Below are 18,789 nucleotides of genomic sequence, written 5' to 3' on the forward strand. Positions count from 1 at the left end.
CTATTTTACCTATCCCCGCACTACTAGATGCATTATGTAAAATAGTAGACAGGTCAGTGAAGGCACAGTGATCTCTCATAAGAGTATACAGATGAATATGTAAGCGGAGTACCAGATAGAGCCCACCCCACAGGCCGCCCTCAAGCACAAGCATATCATTATCTCCAAACTAAAAGTAAAGATTACACGAACCACAGGATGGATTTCATCAACCAAGGTATAATTTTAAACAGTGTAATGTCGCCCACCAGACAGTGTATGAAGTTTTTTGAGCACAATCCTGCTGACAGGTGCGCTTTAAAGAAAAACTAAGAGAGCCAGAATATTTTTTTTTGTTTTAGATTCTGTCTCTCACAGGTGAAGTGTATCTTTGATAAAAATTACAGACCTCTCCATTCTTTGTAGGTGGGAAAACTCGCAAAATCGGCAGTGTTCCAAATACCGTATTTTTCAGACTATACGACACACCAGACCTAAAGACGCACCCCACATTTTGGGATGGAAAATAGAAAAAAAATATTTTTTATAAGATGGGGGTCCGTCTTATTGTCTGAATAGGTACGGTATATTAGTATCTTACCTGGGGGGACGGTGGAGCGGCGGTCACAGGAGGCAGGGTCCCTCAGGAAGCCGGCGTAAGTGGAGGAATGGTGCGGACCGGAGTGCACCAGCAGCGCCGACATGCGGTGGGGGTGGAGCAGGATCGTAGGAAGCAGGGCCATCTATTTTCCCCCTTAGGAACCCGGCGGCGGCAGCAGAAGAGGGGAGATGCTGCGGGGCCAGTGTCTGGCTGTAGGCGGTGAGGCAGAGCGACGTATGGCGGCATCAGAGGGGACATGCTGCAGGGCCGGTGTCTGGCTGTAGGCGGTGAGGCAGGGCGGCATGGCGTTCGCTGCTTTCCAGTGGCCGCGGATATCTTCCTGAAGCCGTGATCTACAGGAAAATGGCGGCCCAAGCTGGCACATGCGCAGACTGGTATCTCGGCTACCATTTTCCTGTTGATCACGTCTTCAAGAAGATGGCCGCGGCCAACGGAAAGCAGCGCATGCTGCTCTGACTCACCGCCCACAGCCAGACACCAGCCCGCAGCATCTCACCTCTGCTGCCGCCGCCGGGTACCTGATGGAGGGAACGGAGGGCCCTGCTTCCTGCGATCCCACTCCACCACCACCACCACAACTCCCGGTACTCTCGGACCACAAGACGCACCCCCAATTTTCCTCCCAAATTTTTGGGGAAAAAAAGTGTCTTAGGCTATGTGCCCACGTAGCAGATTTGATGCAGAGCGTTTTTGCCTCTCTGTGACAGAAAAAAACGCATGCAGATTTACATGCTTTTTTTCTGCCAGAGAGAAGCTTTTTTTCAGCTTTTTTACATGCGTTTTCGCATACGTTTTTTCAAGCAGTTTTCCAAGCGATTTTGAGCATCACTTGGAAAAGTGCTTGACAAGTTGGTCACGCAATATAAATCCATGCAACCGGCATGGATTTATAATGTGTGAACAACTGATGCTTTAAATGCAGCATCTATAGTAAAAAAAAAAAAAGAGAATTAATACATTAAAAAAAACCCAAAAAGAACTTGTATACTCACCTCTCCGGTCTCCTCCAGTCTGCTCCCGGCTGCGATCCTCTCTCTTCGGCGTCTCGCAGTGTACTGTCAGGACCTGCGGTGACGTCATTTAGTCAGCTGATGGTCGCGCGACCATCACCTGACCGCCGACGTCAGCGGTCGCGTGACCATCAGGTGACTAAATGACGTCACCGCAGGTCCTGACTGTACTCCGCGGGACGCCAAGGAGAGAGGACATGGGCGGGAGCAGACCGGGGGCCGCCGGAGAGGTGAATATACAGGTTTTGTTTAGTTTTAACTTTTTTATTTCTTTTTTTTCACCGCGTGGTAGCCAGGATGAAGAGGAGTTGTAGTCTCCTCTTCATCCCGGGTACCACACGCACAGAAATTACGCTGCAAATTCGCAGCCATTGACTTTAATTGAAACGCAGCAAATCCACATATACCTGCGGGTTTGCTGCTTTTCAATGTTCCTCAATGGCCGCGAATTTGCAGCGTAATCGCGGTAGAAATGGTCATGCTGCGTTTTGCAACGCAATGCGAATTCGGCGCGCAAATTAGCGCATCATGTGCACAGCACATCCGAATTCACATTGCTTTGCATGGCAGACTGTTTTACAAGCATTTTCGCTGCATTTTCGCAGCCGTAAAAACGCCGCAAAAACGCTACGTGGGCACAAAGCCTTATGGTCAAAAAAAATACGGTATTTATTTTCTCCACTGTATGTAACTCTGGACGTCTTAATGAGTCCATAGTCTGCATAACTCATGATAAATGTGTTAGCAAGACTTTTTAATTCATTTGAAAAGGGATTATAGCGATACATGCGCTTGCCGCTGTATCAATCCCATTGAGTAGATATAATTTTCAGTTACAGAACTTGCAACAAATCTCCCAATCTGCAGAAAATGTGGCATTAATTTACTTTTACATTTTTTTTGTCAGCTTTTGATGCCTAAAGCAATTTTGGTTTAATGTGCAAGTAAATAAATGAAGTCTGATAAAGGGAACGAAACAAGAGATTGATGCCTTGTTGCAGCTGTGTATGTTTTATGCTGAAACGCTGTGGTGTTTCAGAGAAAACGTTCTTTGCAAAGCCAGCCAGGGACTATGCGTCTCGCTTGACTAAACCAAGAGGTAGGTCTTCTCTCCTGCACACTCCCCAAAACTTACTGGTGCCTTTTTATGTTTGTGCTTGGGAAAATACCTGTCAGTCTAGGAGAACGGCTCAGGCAGAACCCGCCAGAGACCTGCCTGAGAGTAGCCATCTGAGAACATAGTCTCAGGCTTTACTATACTACAAAACAGGAGAACACGGAGTATACGATATAGAAGAAGCATAAATACTTTTATTAAATCCACTAACAAGAATGTACATATATAAAAAGAGTTTTCTTTAAAAATAGGACATATTAAAGGGAATAAATACCCTGCACATTTTGCAAACATAAAGTGCTACAGAGCAGCAAATACTGCATTGTTCCTCAATGCAGATATAAGGGAGAACAGGTATGCTGTTGCAAACATCCACAGGCAAAAGGAGCTCAGACTACTAATAGAGAATGTCTACATAATAATATTGTCAAGTGGCCAAAAATAGTAGTAACACCTGGGCAACTCTTACCCGGATATGTGCAGGGATGTAGGAGAAAAATAGGGTGAGGAAATGTCCCCACAAGACCTCCGACGCGCGTTTCGCATGCTAGGCACGTTGCTTTCTCAAGGGGAGGGTTTCTACAGTTCAGCCACAATTGTGTATCCTCACAATCAAGGCGTGACAAAACCAGTTTACCAGTTAAAAAAACACTTGCCATTTTGACCTTTATTTTGGGACCCTTTCCTTGGCACACTTTCCTTATGGTTCCATCTATCAGCAGAAGTGGTTTTCTGGTTTACAAAACTGATCTGCAAGTTCCCAATTTGTAAATTCTGAGTTAATATTTGGAGGCTCCCATTTCAGGGCCTTCATCTATGGAGCGTCTCTGTGTAGTGTCTCTAACAACATACTTGCTGTTTCAGTACACCAAGAGCCCACTAATTTCAGTGAGAACTGTGTAATAGTTGATTGTCCTTGTGGTTGATATACAGTTGAATTTATATTTTTTAGTAGTTTCCCATAAAGATCCTTTGTTTGCCTACAGCTATTTTTAGTGTTACAATTCACAATAATTTATAGCAACTGAGAGTCTTTTGTTCACGCACCCCTGCATTTGCAGAGTGTGTCACATAATGCAGTTATATAGTGTAGTTAGGGAAGGATAGGGACTTTTTAATTGAAGTATGATCGAAAATAAATTAGATAATGGCATTAAATATAGCCACTTAGAATGAAAATTAATTTGTGTTTCGGACCACCCCTTTAAGTTGACCTAACTAGCAATTGGTTTTGTTCTTCATCCTGGTACTTGGTTTCTGGGAATTATCTCCCCCAACATACTTGAGTTTAGGAACATCTCCTAAACCCACTTTTACTGTATCTCTCTCCTTCAGGGCCATGCCATCGACATCAGGACCAACAATTTGAGATTGACTGCCTATCTTAATCATCAAAGGAGCAGTCACAGCCAAATAGCAATTCTGCTTTGGGCTGAGGACCATTTTCAAGACATATCTGGGAATTGCGTACCAGGGGTAGACAACTGGGATGTTTTTACTCAGCGTAGAAAGGCTTGATTTTAAGAGGTGGACTCTCTGTGTCCAGAGCTTGAAAGCTGCACCTTATCACAACAGATGCTTCTTTGGCTCTGTAGAAGTCATTTGCGTTTTTCTGTTTTTTTAATCCTAAGTCCTCTTTCAGTCTTTTAGTACGAGGGTTAATTTCTGTAAACAGGAAGAGCTGGTATGATTTTCCTACAAACCTTTCTCTCTTCCCCATCTTTCATCCAGACAAGGGTCCCGCTCCCTTTCACGTGCAGGGCATGTTAGACTCTCTTTGTCATTCCAGAATTTCTACAAAAGATTCTACATGCCTTAAAAGGCCACCATCAGTTTGATCATGGAAGCCTATTGCTCCAAGGACAGATATCCTGCCTTTCAGGTGTATACCCTTTCCATTCAAGCTGAAGGAGCATTCTGGATGGTCTGGCATTGATATTCAGTTTTTTAGTTGTGTATGGTCACCACATTTACTTCAGGTGATACCACTCTCTGGAATTGCTTTAATATATTTTATGGTGTTTTATGCCCCAATGGCATTTCTATATGGGTCTCTTTTTCCTACTGACTTAGCACAAACTGATGAGCTTGGTATAGCTATGGAAGAGGTACCAAGCTGATGAGCTTGGTATACCTATGGAAGAGGTATACCCTGCATGCGATCTTACAATTCTTTTTATACCTAGTGTTCATCGCAAAGTGGCAGGTCTTATGCCCATAGTGCTTTGTTTTCTTATAAAAATAATTTCATGGTGACTACAAAGATCCAATTAACCACATTGTAATAGAGGTTAACTACTTACTTTTTGACAAAAATAGAATCTTTATATTTTCTAGGTGTATGAGGCAAATGAAGAATATGGGCTTATTACCCTAATTATATTATCTACGGGTCATTTTTTCATCTCCCAAGGACATACTCTACTGGTAAGGGAAGCAAGTCTTCTGTTATTTGTGTCTCAGATATTTCTTACAACTGCTTAGTTTGTAATTTTTTCCTGGCACTTTGTAGTTTCTGCTTTTAATTATCAATAATAATTAAATATGCAGAATATAAAATATAGTTTTTTTATTTAAAAAGCACAATGGCACTTTTTATGAAGTATCCGAGATCTTTTCAATCACGTTCAGGCCAATTTTTGCATGGATACCGGTAATTATTATTTTGACACCATTAGGTATGCATTTGAAGCTGGTCTAATACATTTGTTCTGGTCAAACATGAGTATGACCATTTGGCATCATAAAGAATCGACTACTCATGATTCTGTGTTTCTCAGAAATTATATCGGGTTTCTTTATCCATTTCAAGCAAATAAAGTTTCAAGCCAAGAATGAAGCATGTCTGTCCTCACAAAATATATATAATTGAAGATTGATATGACAGAATTACTAAGCTTTTATATTGTGTTGCTTGGGTTAATAGTTGCTAAAGTGCAATACAGAATACTTTAATTAAACACCTCCATCTCCCCCGCCAATGATGCCTAATGTTTATTTGCTTGAGTAATCAGTAGCCATTCAGTCATGGCTGAGCTGGGCTGATAGGAGTCCTATAACATATGGTACATATGGTACTGTGAAAAAGTTTTAGGTAGGTGTCGAAAAATGCTGCTAAGTAAGCATGCTTCAGGAAATACAAATGTTAATAGTTTATTTTAATCAGTTAACAAAATGCAAAATGAATGAATGAACAAAAGAAAAATCTAGATCAAATCAATACTTGGTGTGATGATCCTTTGCCTTCAAAACAGCATCAAAGCAAAAATTCTTCTAGGTACACTTGCTAACAGTTTTTGAGAAAACTCGGCAACGTGGTTGTTCCAAACATCTTGAAGAACTAACCACATAAGTTTTGTGGATGTAGACTGATGCCAATCCTATGTCTATTTATGTAATCCGAGATAGCCTTGATGATGTTGCGATCAGGGCTCTGTGGGGGTCATATTATTTCCAGGACTCCTCGTTCTTCTTGATGCTGAGAATAGTTCTTAATGACATTGGCTGTATGTTTGGGGTCGTTGTCCTGCTGCAGAATAAGTTTGGAGCCAATCAGATATGTATATGCCTGTATTTCTCAGCATTGACAACACCAAGAAGAGGGCAGTGTTGAGGACCATATATGCAGTTGTTGGCCAAAGAAACTTAGTACAACAGATGAAAGACACATCATGCTTACTTCCCTTCTAAATCGGAAAATGTCAAGTAGTGTTATCAGCTCCTCATTGACAGCAACCAGTGGGACTATCTACAAAAACCATACCTTCAACATGGATACAAGGCAGAGTGACTCAACTATGCACGGAAACATAAGAACTGGGACGCAGAAAATGTAAACAGGTGTTGTGCACTAATGAGTCAAAATGTGAAATATTTAACTGTAAAAAGGTAGTTTGTCGCCGATCGGTTGGAAAGTGCAATAATGGGTGTCTGCAGACAACATCGAACCATAGTGGAGGCTCCTTGGCAATTCAGGGCTGCATTTCAACAAATGGGAATTGAGGATTTATGGTGTCCTCAAACCTGAGAAATACAGACAGATACTTATCCTTCATGGAGTACTATCAGGGAGGCGGCTGATTGGGTTGAGATTTATTCTGCAGCAGGACAACGAACCCAAACATACAACCAATGTCATTACCGGGAACCTGTCAGCAGGTTTTTAAACCCATAAGTAAGTGTTATGCGCTTCAAAGAGTGACCCAAAAAGACTTGCACCAAACCAGCAAAGGCGCAGCCACAGACGCACTTGGCACAAACTGCCCAGCTAGGCGAGCCCTTGAGGGCCGGGAATACTCTTCTCCCAGCTTCCAGTAAATGGAAGGGGGACTTTGGCAAAGCCCTTCCCAGGCCCACTGTTGCCGACAGCTGACGTCTGGTGACGCGGCTGGTGCCTAGTTAAGAACCAGGTGAGTACCTCTACAAGAACCCCCAGGAGTGGAGCCAGAAGAGAAAATGAGAAAACCCCTGAAATGGTAGCAACACTAATGCTAGCACCACTCACCATCACAGCACATAGGAATTGGAATAAACAGCAAAGCACTGAGCAGGGAGCAGGATTAAATAGCCCACCTAGTGATTAGATGTTGAATACCTCCCAATTATCCCCAGACAGCCGCTCCATGCTAGCTTGCACAGCAGAATGAGCATAATTCCACTACTGCTTAGTGCCAGACAAAGCAGCGTCCTTCGTTGCCTGGCAATCGGGGAAATTAGTGAGAGACACTGCGTCCCGTGTCCTCACATATCCTACAACACTAGAATGCGATGCTCCATAAGATTGGGACAGTCTCCTTGCATGCTTAGTAGCTCCGCCTCCAGAGTCAGGACAATCGCGGCGCCTATCTGCGTAGAGTAGCTCCGGACCTGCTTCATTCCTAGGTGGGAGCACAGAATCATGATTCCTAACACTACACCCCTGGATGAATTTCTCGAGGTTGTGAAGGAGGGGTTTGAGCTGTTTTGCCATTTTAGGGGCTTCGCAATGTGACTTGTCGTCCACGATCTATTTCAGCAGAAATTGCACTGCTAAAGACAAGTGGTGCTTCCTCTCTTCCCGCACAATATGAGTTATTTGTACGCTCATTTTCTCTTGTTATCCTTGTCCAAAGAGCTTTCTAAGGCTGTCAGGGACAAGATCATAGATTTGCACAAAGCTGGAATGGGCTACAAAACCATAAGTAAGATGCTGGGTGAGAAGGAGACAACTGTTGGTGCAATAGTAAGAAAATGGAAGAAATACAAAATGACTGTCAATCGACATCGATCTGGGGCACCATTGAAAATCTCACCTCGTGGGGTATCCTTGATCATGAGGAAGGTGAAAGATCAGCCTAAAACTACACAGGTGAACTTGTTAATGATCTCAAGATAGCTGGGACCACAGTCAACAAGAAAACCATTGGTAACACATTACGCATTAAAGGTTTAAAATTCTGCAGTGCCCACAAGGTCCCCTTGCTCAAGAAGGCACATGTGCAGGCCCGTCTGAAGTTTGGCAATTAACACCTGGATAATTCTGTGAGTTATTTGGAGAAGGTGGTGTGGTCAGATGAGGCAAAAATTGAGCTCTTTGGCATTAACTCAGCTCGTCGTGTTTGGAGGAAGAAGAAGGATGAGTACAACCCTAAGAACATCGTCCCAACCGTGAAGCATGGTGGGGGAAACATTATACTTTGGGGTTGTTTTTCTGCAAAGGGGACATAACGACTGCACCGTACTGAAGGGAAGCTGGATGGGGTCATGTATCGCAAGATTTTGGCCAACAACCTTCTTCCCTCAGTAAGAGCATTGAAGATGGGTCTTGGCTGGGTCTTCCAGCAAGACAATGACCCAAAACATTCAGCCAAGGCAACAAAGGAGTGGCTCATAAAGAAGCACAGTAAGGTCATGGAGTGGCCTAGCCAGTCTCCAGGCCTTAATCCCATAGAAAACGTATGGAGGGAGTTGAAGCTCCGAGTTTCCAAGCGACAGCCTCAAAATCTTAATGATTTAGAGATGATCTGCAAAGAGGAGTGGACCAAAATTCCTCCTGACATGTGCGCAAACCTCATCATCAACTACAAAAAACGTCTGACTGCTGTGCTCGCCAACAAGGGTTTTGCCACCAAGTATTAAGTGTTGTTTGCCAGAGGGATCAAATACTTATTTTTCACTGCAAAATAATTTATCTAATTTATACAATGTGATTTTCTTAATTTTTTTTTTTTGGATATTCTATCTCTCAATGTTAGAGTTAACCTACCCTTAACTCCTTTACGACCTTGTCAGTAATAGTACGTAGCTGCGCCCTGGGCCACACAAGCGGTGTCAGCTGATTGTCACAGCTGACACCCGGTGCTATGTGCAGGGAGCGGTCCCACACCGCTCCCTGCACATTAACCCCCGCAATGCTGCAATTGAAATCGATCGCAGCATTGCGGTGGCAAGGGGGGAGGTGATCGCTATACTCACCTCTCCTACCGGCGTCCCGCGATGTCTGTGACGGCTTCCGGATGTTGTCATGACGACCCGATGTCATGACAACATCCGGGTCACCAGGAGGCAGGATGTTGTCATGACATCCGGCTCACCAGGAGTGCATGACCAAAGTAATGTCTCCCCTGTGTGCAGCGCTGACAGGCTGCATGGCATAGGGAGCTGCTGCTCTTTTTGCCATGCAGCCGAATAGGCTGCAAAAAGTGAAAGTCCCAAAGTGGGACAATGTGTAAGAGTAAAAAAAAAAAGTAGAAAAGTGAAAAAAAAAAAAAAAAATTGTAAAAATCTAAAAAAAAAAAAAATGAAAAAAATGATCCCCAAAAAATAAAAATATATTAAACCCATAATATTTATTTATTATGAAAAAAAAAAATAAACCAATAAAAGTACATATATTTGGTATCGCCGCCTCCGGAACGACCTGACCTATAAAACTGTCCCACTAGTTAACCCCTTTAGTGAATACGGTAAAAAAATAAGTAAAAAGCGAAGCAGCAAAAAATGCTTTATCATCATACCGCCAAACAAAAAATGAAATAACGCGATCAAAAAGACGAATGTAAATAAAAATGGTACTGCTGAAAACGTCATCTTGTCCCGCAAAAAACAAGCCGCCGTACAGCTCCATCATCCGAAAAATAAAAAAGTTATATCTCTCAGTATAAAGCGATACAAAAAAAATCTTTTTTCTAGAAAATAGTTTTTGTGTAAAAGCGCCAAAGCATTAAAAAACTATATCAATGCGGTACCGCTGTAAACGTACTGACCCGAAGAATAAAGCTGCCTTATCAATTTTACCACACGTGGAATGGCATAAAAAAAAAACCATAAAAACAATTCCAGAATTTCTGTTTTTTGTTTATTCTGCCTCCCAAAAATCGGAATAGAAAGCGATCAAAAAATGTCACGTGCCCGAAAATGGTACCAATAAAAACGTCAACTTGTCCCCCAAAAAACAAGCCGTCACATGACTCTGTCGGCCAAAATATGGAAAAATTATAGCTCTCAAAATATGGCGATGCAAAAACTAGTCTTTGCAAAAAAAGTGTCTTTTAGTGTGTGACAGCTGTCAATCATAAAAACCCGATATGAATCTGGTATCACTGTAATCGCACCGAACCGAAGAATAAATTCGTCTAATTACTTATACCACATGGGTTAGGGTTGGGCTAGGGTTAGGGTTGGGGTTAGGGTTAGGGTTGGGGTTGAGCTAGGGTTGGGGTTGGGGTTGGGGCATATGCTTCACGGCCCAAAAAAACGTTGCTGGGATTGCCTGCCATGCACGAGCAATCCCCGCATGTTTTTTTTTGGGTGTCTAACAACCGTGAAACATGCGGAGCAGGGACTCGAGCACCAGTGATACATGGTGCATACCCGAGTACCCGATGCAAACTCAAGTAGCGAGCACTTGCTCTCAAGATTACTGACAACTTATGCAATATGATGTACACTATACCCCTTGATAAAATCCTTGAGGGGTCTAGTTTCCAAAATGGTGTCACTTGTGGGGGGTTTCCACTGTTTAGGCACATCAGGGGCACATCCGTTAATTATTCAAGCAAATTTTACATTCGAAAAGTCAAATGTCGCTCCTTCCCTTCTGAACCCTGCCGTACGCCCAAGCAGTGGTTTTCCTCCACATATGGGGTATCGGCTTACTCAGGAGAGATTGCAGAACAAGTTGCATGGTGCAATTTCTCCTGTTACCCCTATGAAGATGCAAAACTAGGGGCTGAAAAACATTTTTTGGGGAAAAATGTGAAAATTTTATTTTCACGGCTCCATGTTATAAACTTCTGTGAAGCACCTGGGGGTTCAAGGTGCTCACCACACATCTAGATAAGTTCCCTGAGGGTTCTAGTTTCCAAAATGGTATCACTTATGGGGGGTTTCCACTGTTTAGGCACATCAGGGGCTTTCTAAACGCAACATGGCGTCCGCTAATTATTCAAGCAAATTTTACATTCAAAAAGTCAAATGTCGCTCCTTCCCTTCTGAGCCCTGCCGTGCGCCCAAACAGTGTTTTTCCCCCATGTATGGGGTATCTGCGTGCTCAGGGGAAATTGCACAACAAATTTTGGCATCCATTTTTTCCTGTTACTCCTGCAAAAATAAAAAAATTGGGGTCTAAAGTAACATTTTTGTGAAAAAAGTTAAATGTTAATTTTTTTCTTACCCATTCCAAAAATTCCTGTGAAGCACGTGAAGGGTTAATAAACTTCTTGAATGTGTCTTTGAGCACCTTGAGGGTGCAGTTTTTAGAATGGTGTCACTTTTGGGTATTTTCTGTCATAAAAGCTCCTCAAAGTCACTTCAAATGTGATGTGGTCCCTAAAAGAATGGTTTTGTAAATTTTGTTGGAAAAATGAGAAATCGCTGATCAAATTTTAACCCTTATAGTGCACCAATAAAAAAAAATTTTGGTTCCAAAATTGTGCTGATGTAAAGTAGACATGTGGGAAATGTTATTTATTATCTATTTTGTGTAACAAATCTCTCTGATTTAAGGGCATAAAAATTCAAGTTTTGAAAATTGTGAAATTTTAAAATTTTTTGCCAAATTTCCGTTTTTTTTCATTAATAAACGCAAGTGATATCGTAGAAATTTTACCACTATCATGAAGTACAATATGTCACGAATGTCTCAGAATCAGTGGGATCCGTTGAAGCGTTTCAGAGTAATTACCTCATAAAGTGACAGTGGTCAGAATTGTAAAAATTGGCCTGTCATTAACGTGCAAACCACCCTGGGGGGTAAAGGGGTTAAAATTATAGACTGTTCATGTCTTTGTCAGTGGGCAAACTTACAAAAACAGCAAGGGATCAAATACTTATTTTCCCCACAGTATTTGTATGCGGTATCAATATTTTTACTTTAATGAATCCTTATATTTCTTCCTGTATATGCAAATATGCTCTTGTTTTTTTCATTCTAAGTTTAAGAATTACTGACAAATAGTATTACATTATTTATCTGTCATTTAAATGGTTAAATCTACTAGCTAGTCAATTTGATTAACCCGTATTCTAAGAATATGTTAATGACTTGTAAGGTCATGTTATAGCGCCAATGAACCTATTTAAGTTTGTACTCATTTTGTGGAAATATCTTATTTGAAAACGTCTTTGTTCAAGACAAAACGCGTTATGTAGGATGCCTTGAATATTTAATGCAATAATTGTAAGATTTAATCCAACATACGTGAGTGCCGGTCTTTTATTTACAAGTGGGGTGCCATCCCTTGAAATGTGCACCTCTACTTTCCTGAGTGCCGACTGGAATCTTATGTGGATTATAATTAGCAATCAAGTAATTTGTTTGGTGTTATCATACAGTTTTCACTGGGGTGTGTACATTGTCCTATATGAAGCTAACCGATCATAAGTAAGCAGCAACACTCGAAAGAAGAACACGATCCCACCACAGCTTAGAGCAGATTTCTCAGTTTATGAGCTATATAATGACAGACAGTCTGATCTCCTGGTCTTACCTCCTGCATGAGTCAGTGCGAGGGAGCCGCATTGCAGCTGAGCTTAGCAGTGTCACATTACAAACTCTAAGTTCTATCATCCCACATTTCGTTGTGGGTGGCTAGAGTAGAGGGGAGATGGAGCTCCTCCCTATCTCAACCATCCAGATGCTGTGGTTGCTATTGACCATGGCGTCTAGAGTGCCAAATAGCGCAGATTGGTTCTGACACCTTACAGCTGTTGCTGTAGGAGCTTCACTATCAGTTTAGCTGACCTTTTCGGTGGTGATCATTCTCCTTTATCCGCATGTCGTATTGCTGGATCTCCTTCCCAATCATCATGTACATCAAATGTCGGAAAAGGGTGAAGGGATTACGTTGTGATGAGTCCTACTTTAGTGACCCACAACCTGTGTGTTAGATATTCTAAAATATATAAAATCTAGAAGTGCCCTCCTCTATTTCGGTTTTGCAATAGTTGTGAAAAGTAGTTGTTTTTTAATATTGTCTAAAATGTTACCTTTGCTGGACTTGCAGGTTTCTTCTCCCCAATTTATATCAGACTAGTTGAAGTGCCCCATAATAATTACTTTGCCTTGATTTGCTGACTTATCTATTTGCTTTATGAGAATATTTTCTTCTTCTTCCTTTATACTTGGAGACATATAATAAACCCGTATCAATATTATTTTATTCTTTCTCCCTCCCCTCATTTCCACCCGTAGAGATATTTCACATTCATTTTCCTCACAGGTATGATCATGTTGGATGGGCTTTAGGAAAGATTCTATGTATTAGTGAGCCCCTCTCGCTTTCTAATTTGTACGACCATTCTTAAACAGACTGTAGCCCTGGAAATAAACAGCTCAGTCAAAGCTGTCATCTAGTTATGTCTCAGTTATCACTAAACCCTCCATTCCACCCTTAGTTTAATCATAGTTAACTGGTACCAGCAGAAGGACCCCGACCGCCGGACCCATCTGCGGGATGGAGATGCAGCCGGGAGATGAGCGGCGCGAGGCGCTCATGTCCCGGCCGGTAGCTGCGGAAGGACCGCCGGCGTCGCTGCACAGCACAGCGGTGATTAAATGTGGAGCCAAGATCGGTGATTGGTCGCGGCCGATATTTAAATTTGGCGCCCAAATCGGTGATTGGTCGCGGGCAGCGCCAGCGACCAATCAGCGATTTTTAACACAAATGTCCGGAACTTTGTAACACCATGCTGATACTGTGGGGACATCAGCGGCTAGGGTGTGAAGGGAAGAACGGGGAGCGGCGCTGCGGGTCGGGATACTTCTGCTGCGAGCGCCCGCTCATGTCCCGGGTTCTCGCAGCGGAAGTAGCCGCACAGGCAGCGGCGCTCCCCGGTCCTCACTAATACGATTCCTCTCCCCGCTCCTCACCAATACGATTCGCTGATTGGTCGCGCTCTCCGCACGCGACCAATCAGTGATCTTGGCACTAAAGTTAAACACCGCTCTGCTGATTGGTCGCGGCCGCTGCCCGCGACCAATCACCAATTTGGGCGCCACATTTAAATAGCGGCCGCGACCAATCACCGATCTTGTCGCCACATTTAAACACTGCCGTGCTAATTGGTCGCGGGCGCCAGCCGCGACCAATCAGCAAGCTTGGCGCCAAATTTAAACAACGCTCTGCTGATTGGACGCGTCTGGCGTCCGCGACCAATCAGCGAGATTGGCGCCAAATTGAAACAACGCTTTGCTGATTGATCGCGGTCGCTGGCCGAGATCAATCAGAAGTATTGGCGCAAAATTTAAACAACGCTCTGCTGATTGGTCGCGGCCGTCAGCCGCGTCCAATCAGCGATTTTGGCGCCAAATTTAAACCTCGCTCTGCATCGCTCTGCTGATTGGTCGCGGTCGCCGGCCGCGACCAATCAGCAGTATTGTCGCCAAATTTAAACACCTCTTTGCTGATTGGTCGCTCTGCTAATTGCGCCCCGTCTGCCGCATACCTATTCTAGAATACCCGATGCGTTAGAATCGGGCCACCATCTAGTTTCACAATAATTGTGCAGTGCAAACAAGTCGCCTATCACCCGAGGAACAATTATGGGCTTTTGTTTTGCAATTTCCCTGTGCTTGAATTGTTTTTTTACTGTTTTCCAGTACATTGTGTGGTAAAATAAAAGGTGTGGTTCAAATTTACAACCCATCCCACAAAAACAAGCCCTCATTTATCTCAACAGATAAATTAACAACAGTGTCAACAGATAAATGAAAACGTTATGGCTCTTGGAGCAATGGGAAGAAAAAAATGAAAGCTAGAAAATGAGACATTCCTGGGTCTTCAAGGGGTTAATTGACCACCAATCTGTAAATATTCACCAATCGGTAGTCATTTTAATGCTGCAAAATAGTTAAATGTAAACATACCTTTAGCACTGTCTGAGAATTTAACGGAGTTGTCCACTTTCAGGAAAGTGGGCCCTAAACTGTGTAAAATTGTGTAAAATAACTAACTTAGCAGGTACCTCTTCTCCCTGGGTTTAGTTGCAGCTCCCCTCTGCTGCAACGGTTTTGTTGTTTTGGCTGCAGAGGTGACATCAATTCAACATGATGTCACCGCTAGAGCCCAAACATCTGGTTTTGAGCAGCGACTTTGAAGCAAGAGTGGGTGAGTTCCTGCTGAGTTTGTTATTTTAGGTGTTTTACACATTCCCTTTACCAGTTTTGAGAAATATAGCCCACTGTTGAACAATACTTTTTCATAATGACAGATTGCCCTGTCTGTTCCCATAATAATTGACTCCCCTACAAACAGTATCTGTCTGAACTGTCCTGCGCTCCGATAATATAGGACATTCAAATACAGTACTTCGTGAAATCTGGGTTGTAATAAGTATTATTCCAGCATCGGGCAATGACAGCTGGAGCAGACTGCTCGATTTGTTTTAGTGCAGAATGAACAGCAGTTTACACTTAAAGGCTGTCTGACAGCTGATTCATGCTGAATGAACCACAGTCAGGTTCATGTAGTCAGGTGTCATTTCAGGTAGGTATGGAGTTGGACTCTGATTCATGCTGCCTGTAGTTTGGGCAGCATGAATCAGCTGTCGGATTCTGTTGAATTCAGAATTAAGTATTCAAGAATTTCAATTTACATTTTGTTTTGCTTCAGTAGAATGCCTGATTTTATCATTTAACAAAAATCTCATTGAAAAAAATATTTCCTCTGTGGTTATTTGCTCTTAATGGATACATATAGGCTCTTATAGGTAGTGCTTTACATTGTGTCTACTGATTGCATCCCCTCCCTTTTTAATCTGCAGCAGCATCCTCTCAGGCAAAACATGAGATTGATGTTTAAGGATGAACAATACAGTTCTAGAATGCGCATTGGCACAGTTTTATCTGGTACACTTATATCCCATTATGCCCCTCATTTTAATTCCTTTGTATGAATTAGTGGCAGTGCATTTGGAGATTTAGGCATTATTTTCTGGTTGGGAGATGGAGTTTAAAACAGGTCCAGTATTAAAAAAAAAAATCACATTACAGAGTCCATTTGAAAATGCTTCAGTCAAGCAACAGACCATCTGCTTAGTAAGAAAGGCAGATTAATTTTTTTACATGGCCTTTTGTTCTAAAAACAGGGCATCTATAACTATCTATATCTATAACTTCAGATTTTTTATTCTTTTTTTTGGCATTGAAGGTAACCTGTCAGCTGATTCATACTGCCCAAACCAGTGCAGCAATAGTCAGAGCCTAGCTGCACAATTGCAGCCAGTTATATTTTTCTCTGAAATGCTGGAGATCCCGCTAGGGACCATAGCAAGAGAGACCTGTCAAACACCTTCAGCAGTGCTGGGAAAAGCTGTCCGTGGATGCCGCTGGACCATTCTCATCTACAGTTATGGTGCCCAGTCTGATTTTTGAATTATACCTTCTATGAAATGCCAGAGCGTTTCAGAGAAAAACCTACTGTGCCTGGCTGCAATCATGCAGCTAAATTGTGATTCCTGTTGCCCATTGTTTGGGCGGCATGAATCAGCTGACAAGTTCCTTTTAACGTTATGTACAAAAATGTTTACAGAAAATTCTAGAAGAAACATCTCACATACACTGTGTGCCGAATTATTAGGCAAATGAGTATTTTGATCACATGATACTTTTTATACATGTTGTCCTACTCCAAGCTGCATAGGCTTGAGAGCCAACTACCAATTAAGTAAATCTGGGGATGTGCATCTCTGTAATGAGGAGGGGTGTTGACTAATGACATCAACACCCTATATAAGGTGTACTTAATTATTAGGCAACTTTCTTTCCTTTGGCAAAATGGGTCAGAAGAGAGATTTGACGGGCTCTGAAAAGTCCAAAATTGTGAGATGTCTTGTAGAGGGATGCAGCAGTCTTGAAAATTCCAAACTTTTGAAGCGTTATCACCGAACAATCAAGTGTTTCATGGCAAATAGCCAACAGGGTCGCAAGAAGTGTGTTGGCCAAAAAAGGCGCAAAATAACTGCCCATGAATTGAGGAAAATCAAGCGTGAAGCTGCCAAGATGCCATTCGCCACCAGTTTTGCCATATTTCAGAGCTGCAACGTTACTGGAGTATCAAAAACCACAAGGTGTGCAATACTCAGGGACATGGTCAAGGTAAGGAAGGCTGAAAAACGACCACCTTTGAACAAGAAACATAAGAAAAAACGTCAAGAATGGGCCAAGAAATATCTTAAGACTGATTTTTCAAAGGTTTTATGGACTGATGAAATGAGAGTGACTCTTGATGGGCCAGATGGATGGGCCAGAGGCTGGATCAGTAAAGGGCAGAGAGCTCCACTCCGACTTAGACGCCAGTAAGGTGGAGGTGGGGTACTGGTATGGGCTGGTATCATCAAAGATGAACTTGTGGGACCTTTTTGGGTTGAGAATGGAGTGAAGCTCAACTCCCAGACCTACTGCCAGTTTCTGGAAGACAACTTCTTCAAGCAGTGGTACAGGAAGAAGTTGGTATCGTTCAAGAAAAACATGATTTTCATGCAGGACAATGCTCCATCACATGCATCCAACTACTCCACAGCGTGGCTGGCCAGTAAAGGTCTAAAAGAAGAAAAAATAATGGCATGGCCCCCTTGTTCACCTGATCTGAACCCCATAGAGAACCTGTGGTCCATCATAAAATGTGAGATCTAGAGGGAGGGAAAACAGTACACCTCTCGGAACAGTGTCTGGGAGGCTGTGGTGGCAGCTGCACGCAATGTTGATCGAAAACAGATCAAGCAACTGACAGAATCTATGGATGGAAGGCTGTTGAGTGTCATCATAAAGAAAGGTGGCTATATTGATCACTAATTTTTTTGGTTTTTGCTTTTGCATGTCAGAAATGTTTATTTCTAAATTTTGTGCACTGATATTGGTTTACCTGGTGAAAATAAACAAGTGAGATGGGATTATATTTGGTTTTTATTAAGTTGCCTAATAATTCGGCACAGCAATAGTTACCTGCACAAACAGATATCCTCCTAAGATAGCCAAATCTAAAAAAAAAAACACTCCAGCTTCCAAAAATATTAAGCTTGAATATTTATGAGTCTTTTGGTTTGATTGAGAACATAGTTGTTGATCAATAATAAAAATAATCCTCTAAAATACAACTTGCCTAATAATTCTGCACAGTGTGATGTAGGATATCCTCAAAGAACATTAAAAGATGACAGATGAAACATGGAAATCTCCTGTTCATCTGGTAAAAGTCAGGATTGTTCTGGACCTACAAATGGTACACTGTTAAATCCAATTATTCAGGTACATGTGGCTCAATAGGGAGAAGAAGCACAATTTAGATAAACCAAAGAGCAGTGCACTATTATTGAGCTATTATAGATTAAATTTGTTAAGTTCACAGCAGTCCTTTTTTAGGCCAAAAGTTGGGAAGGCATGTTAACAGGTAACTGTGCTTTCAAGTAATCAGAATAAGGCGTCCTATGTGTGCACAAAATGAATAACACAATTTCTGTCCATTATGTGACTTATATCCTGCATTTTCACCAGTTTTCTCCTCTCGATGCTCTATCTTTAACTTGAGAAAATCTGCACAGCACATACAGCACAGTACACATAGGGGATACCTGCTCTATATTTA

At 42.3% G+C, this 18,789-nt stretch overlaps 1 long non-coding RNA gene across 1 annotated transcript in view; it reads left to right on the plus strand.

Moving 5' to 3' along the window:
• Positions 1 to 18,789, plus strand: part of LOC141165141 (uncharacterized) — a 174,647-nt gene that overhangs the window by 23,027 nt on the left and 132,831 nt on the right. The window contains exon 2 of the long non-coding RNA XR_012251064.1: positions 5,066 to 5,155. This is a non-coding gene — a long non-coding RNA (uncharacterized lncRNA). The remainder of the gene's footprint in view (positions 1 to 5,065; positions 5,156 to 18,789) is intronic.

Source organism: Phyllobates terribilis, unplaced genomic scaffold (genome assembly GCF_046119375.1).
Source record: "Phyllobates terribilis strain yellow unplaced genomic scaffold, ASM4611937v1 Scaffold_11__3_contigs__length_659146591, whole genome shotgun sequence".
Classification (NCBI taxonomy): Eukaryota; Metazoa; Chordata; class Amphibia; order Anura; family Dendrobatidae; genus Phyllobates; species Phyllobates terribilis.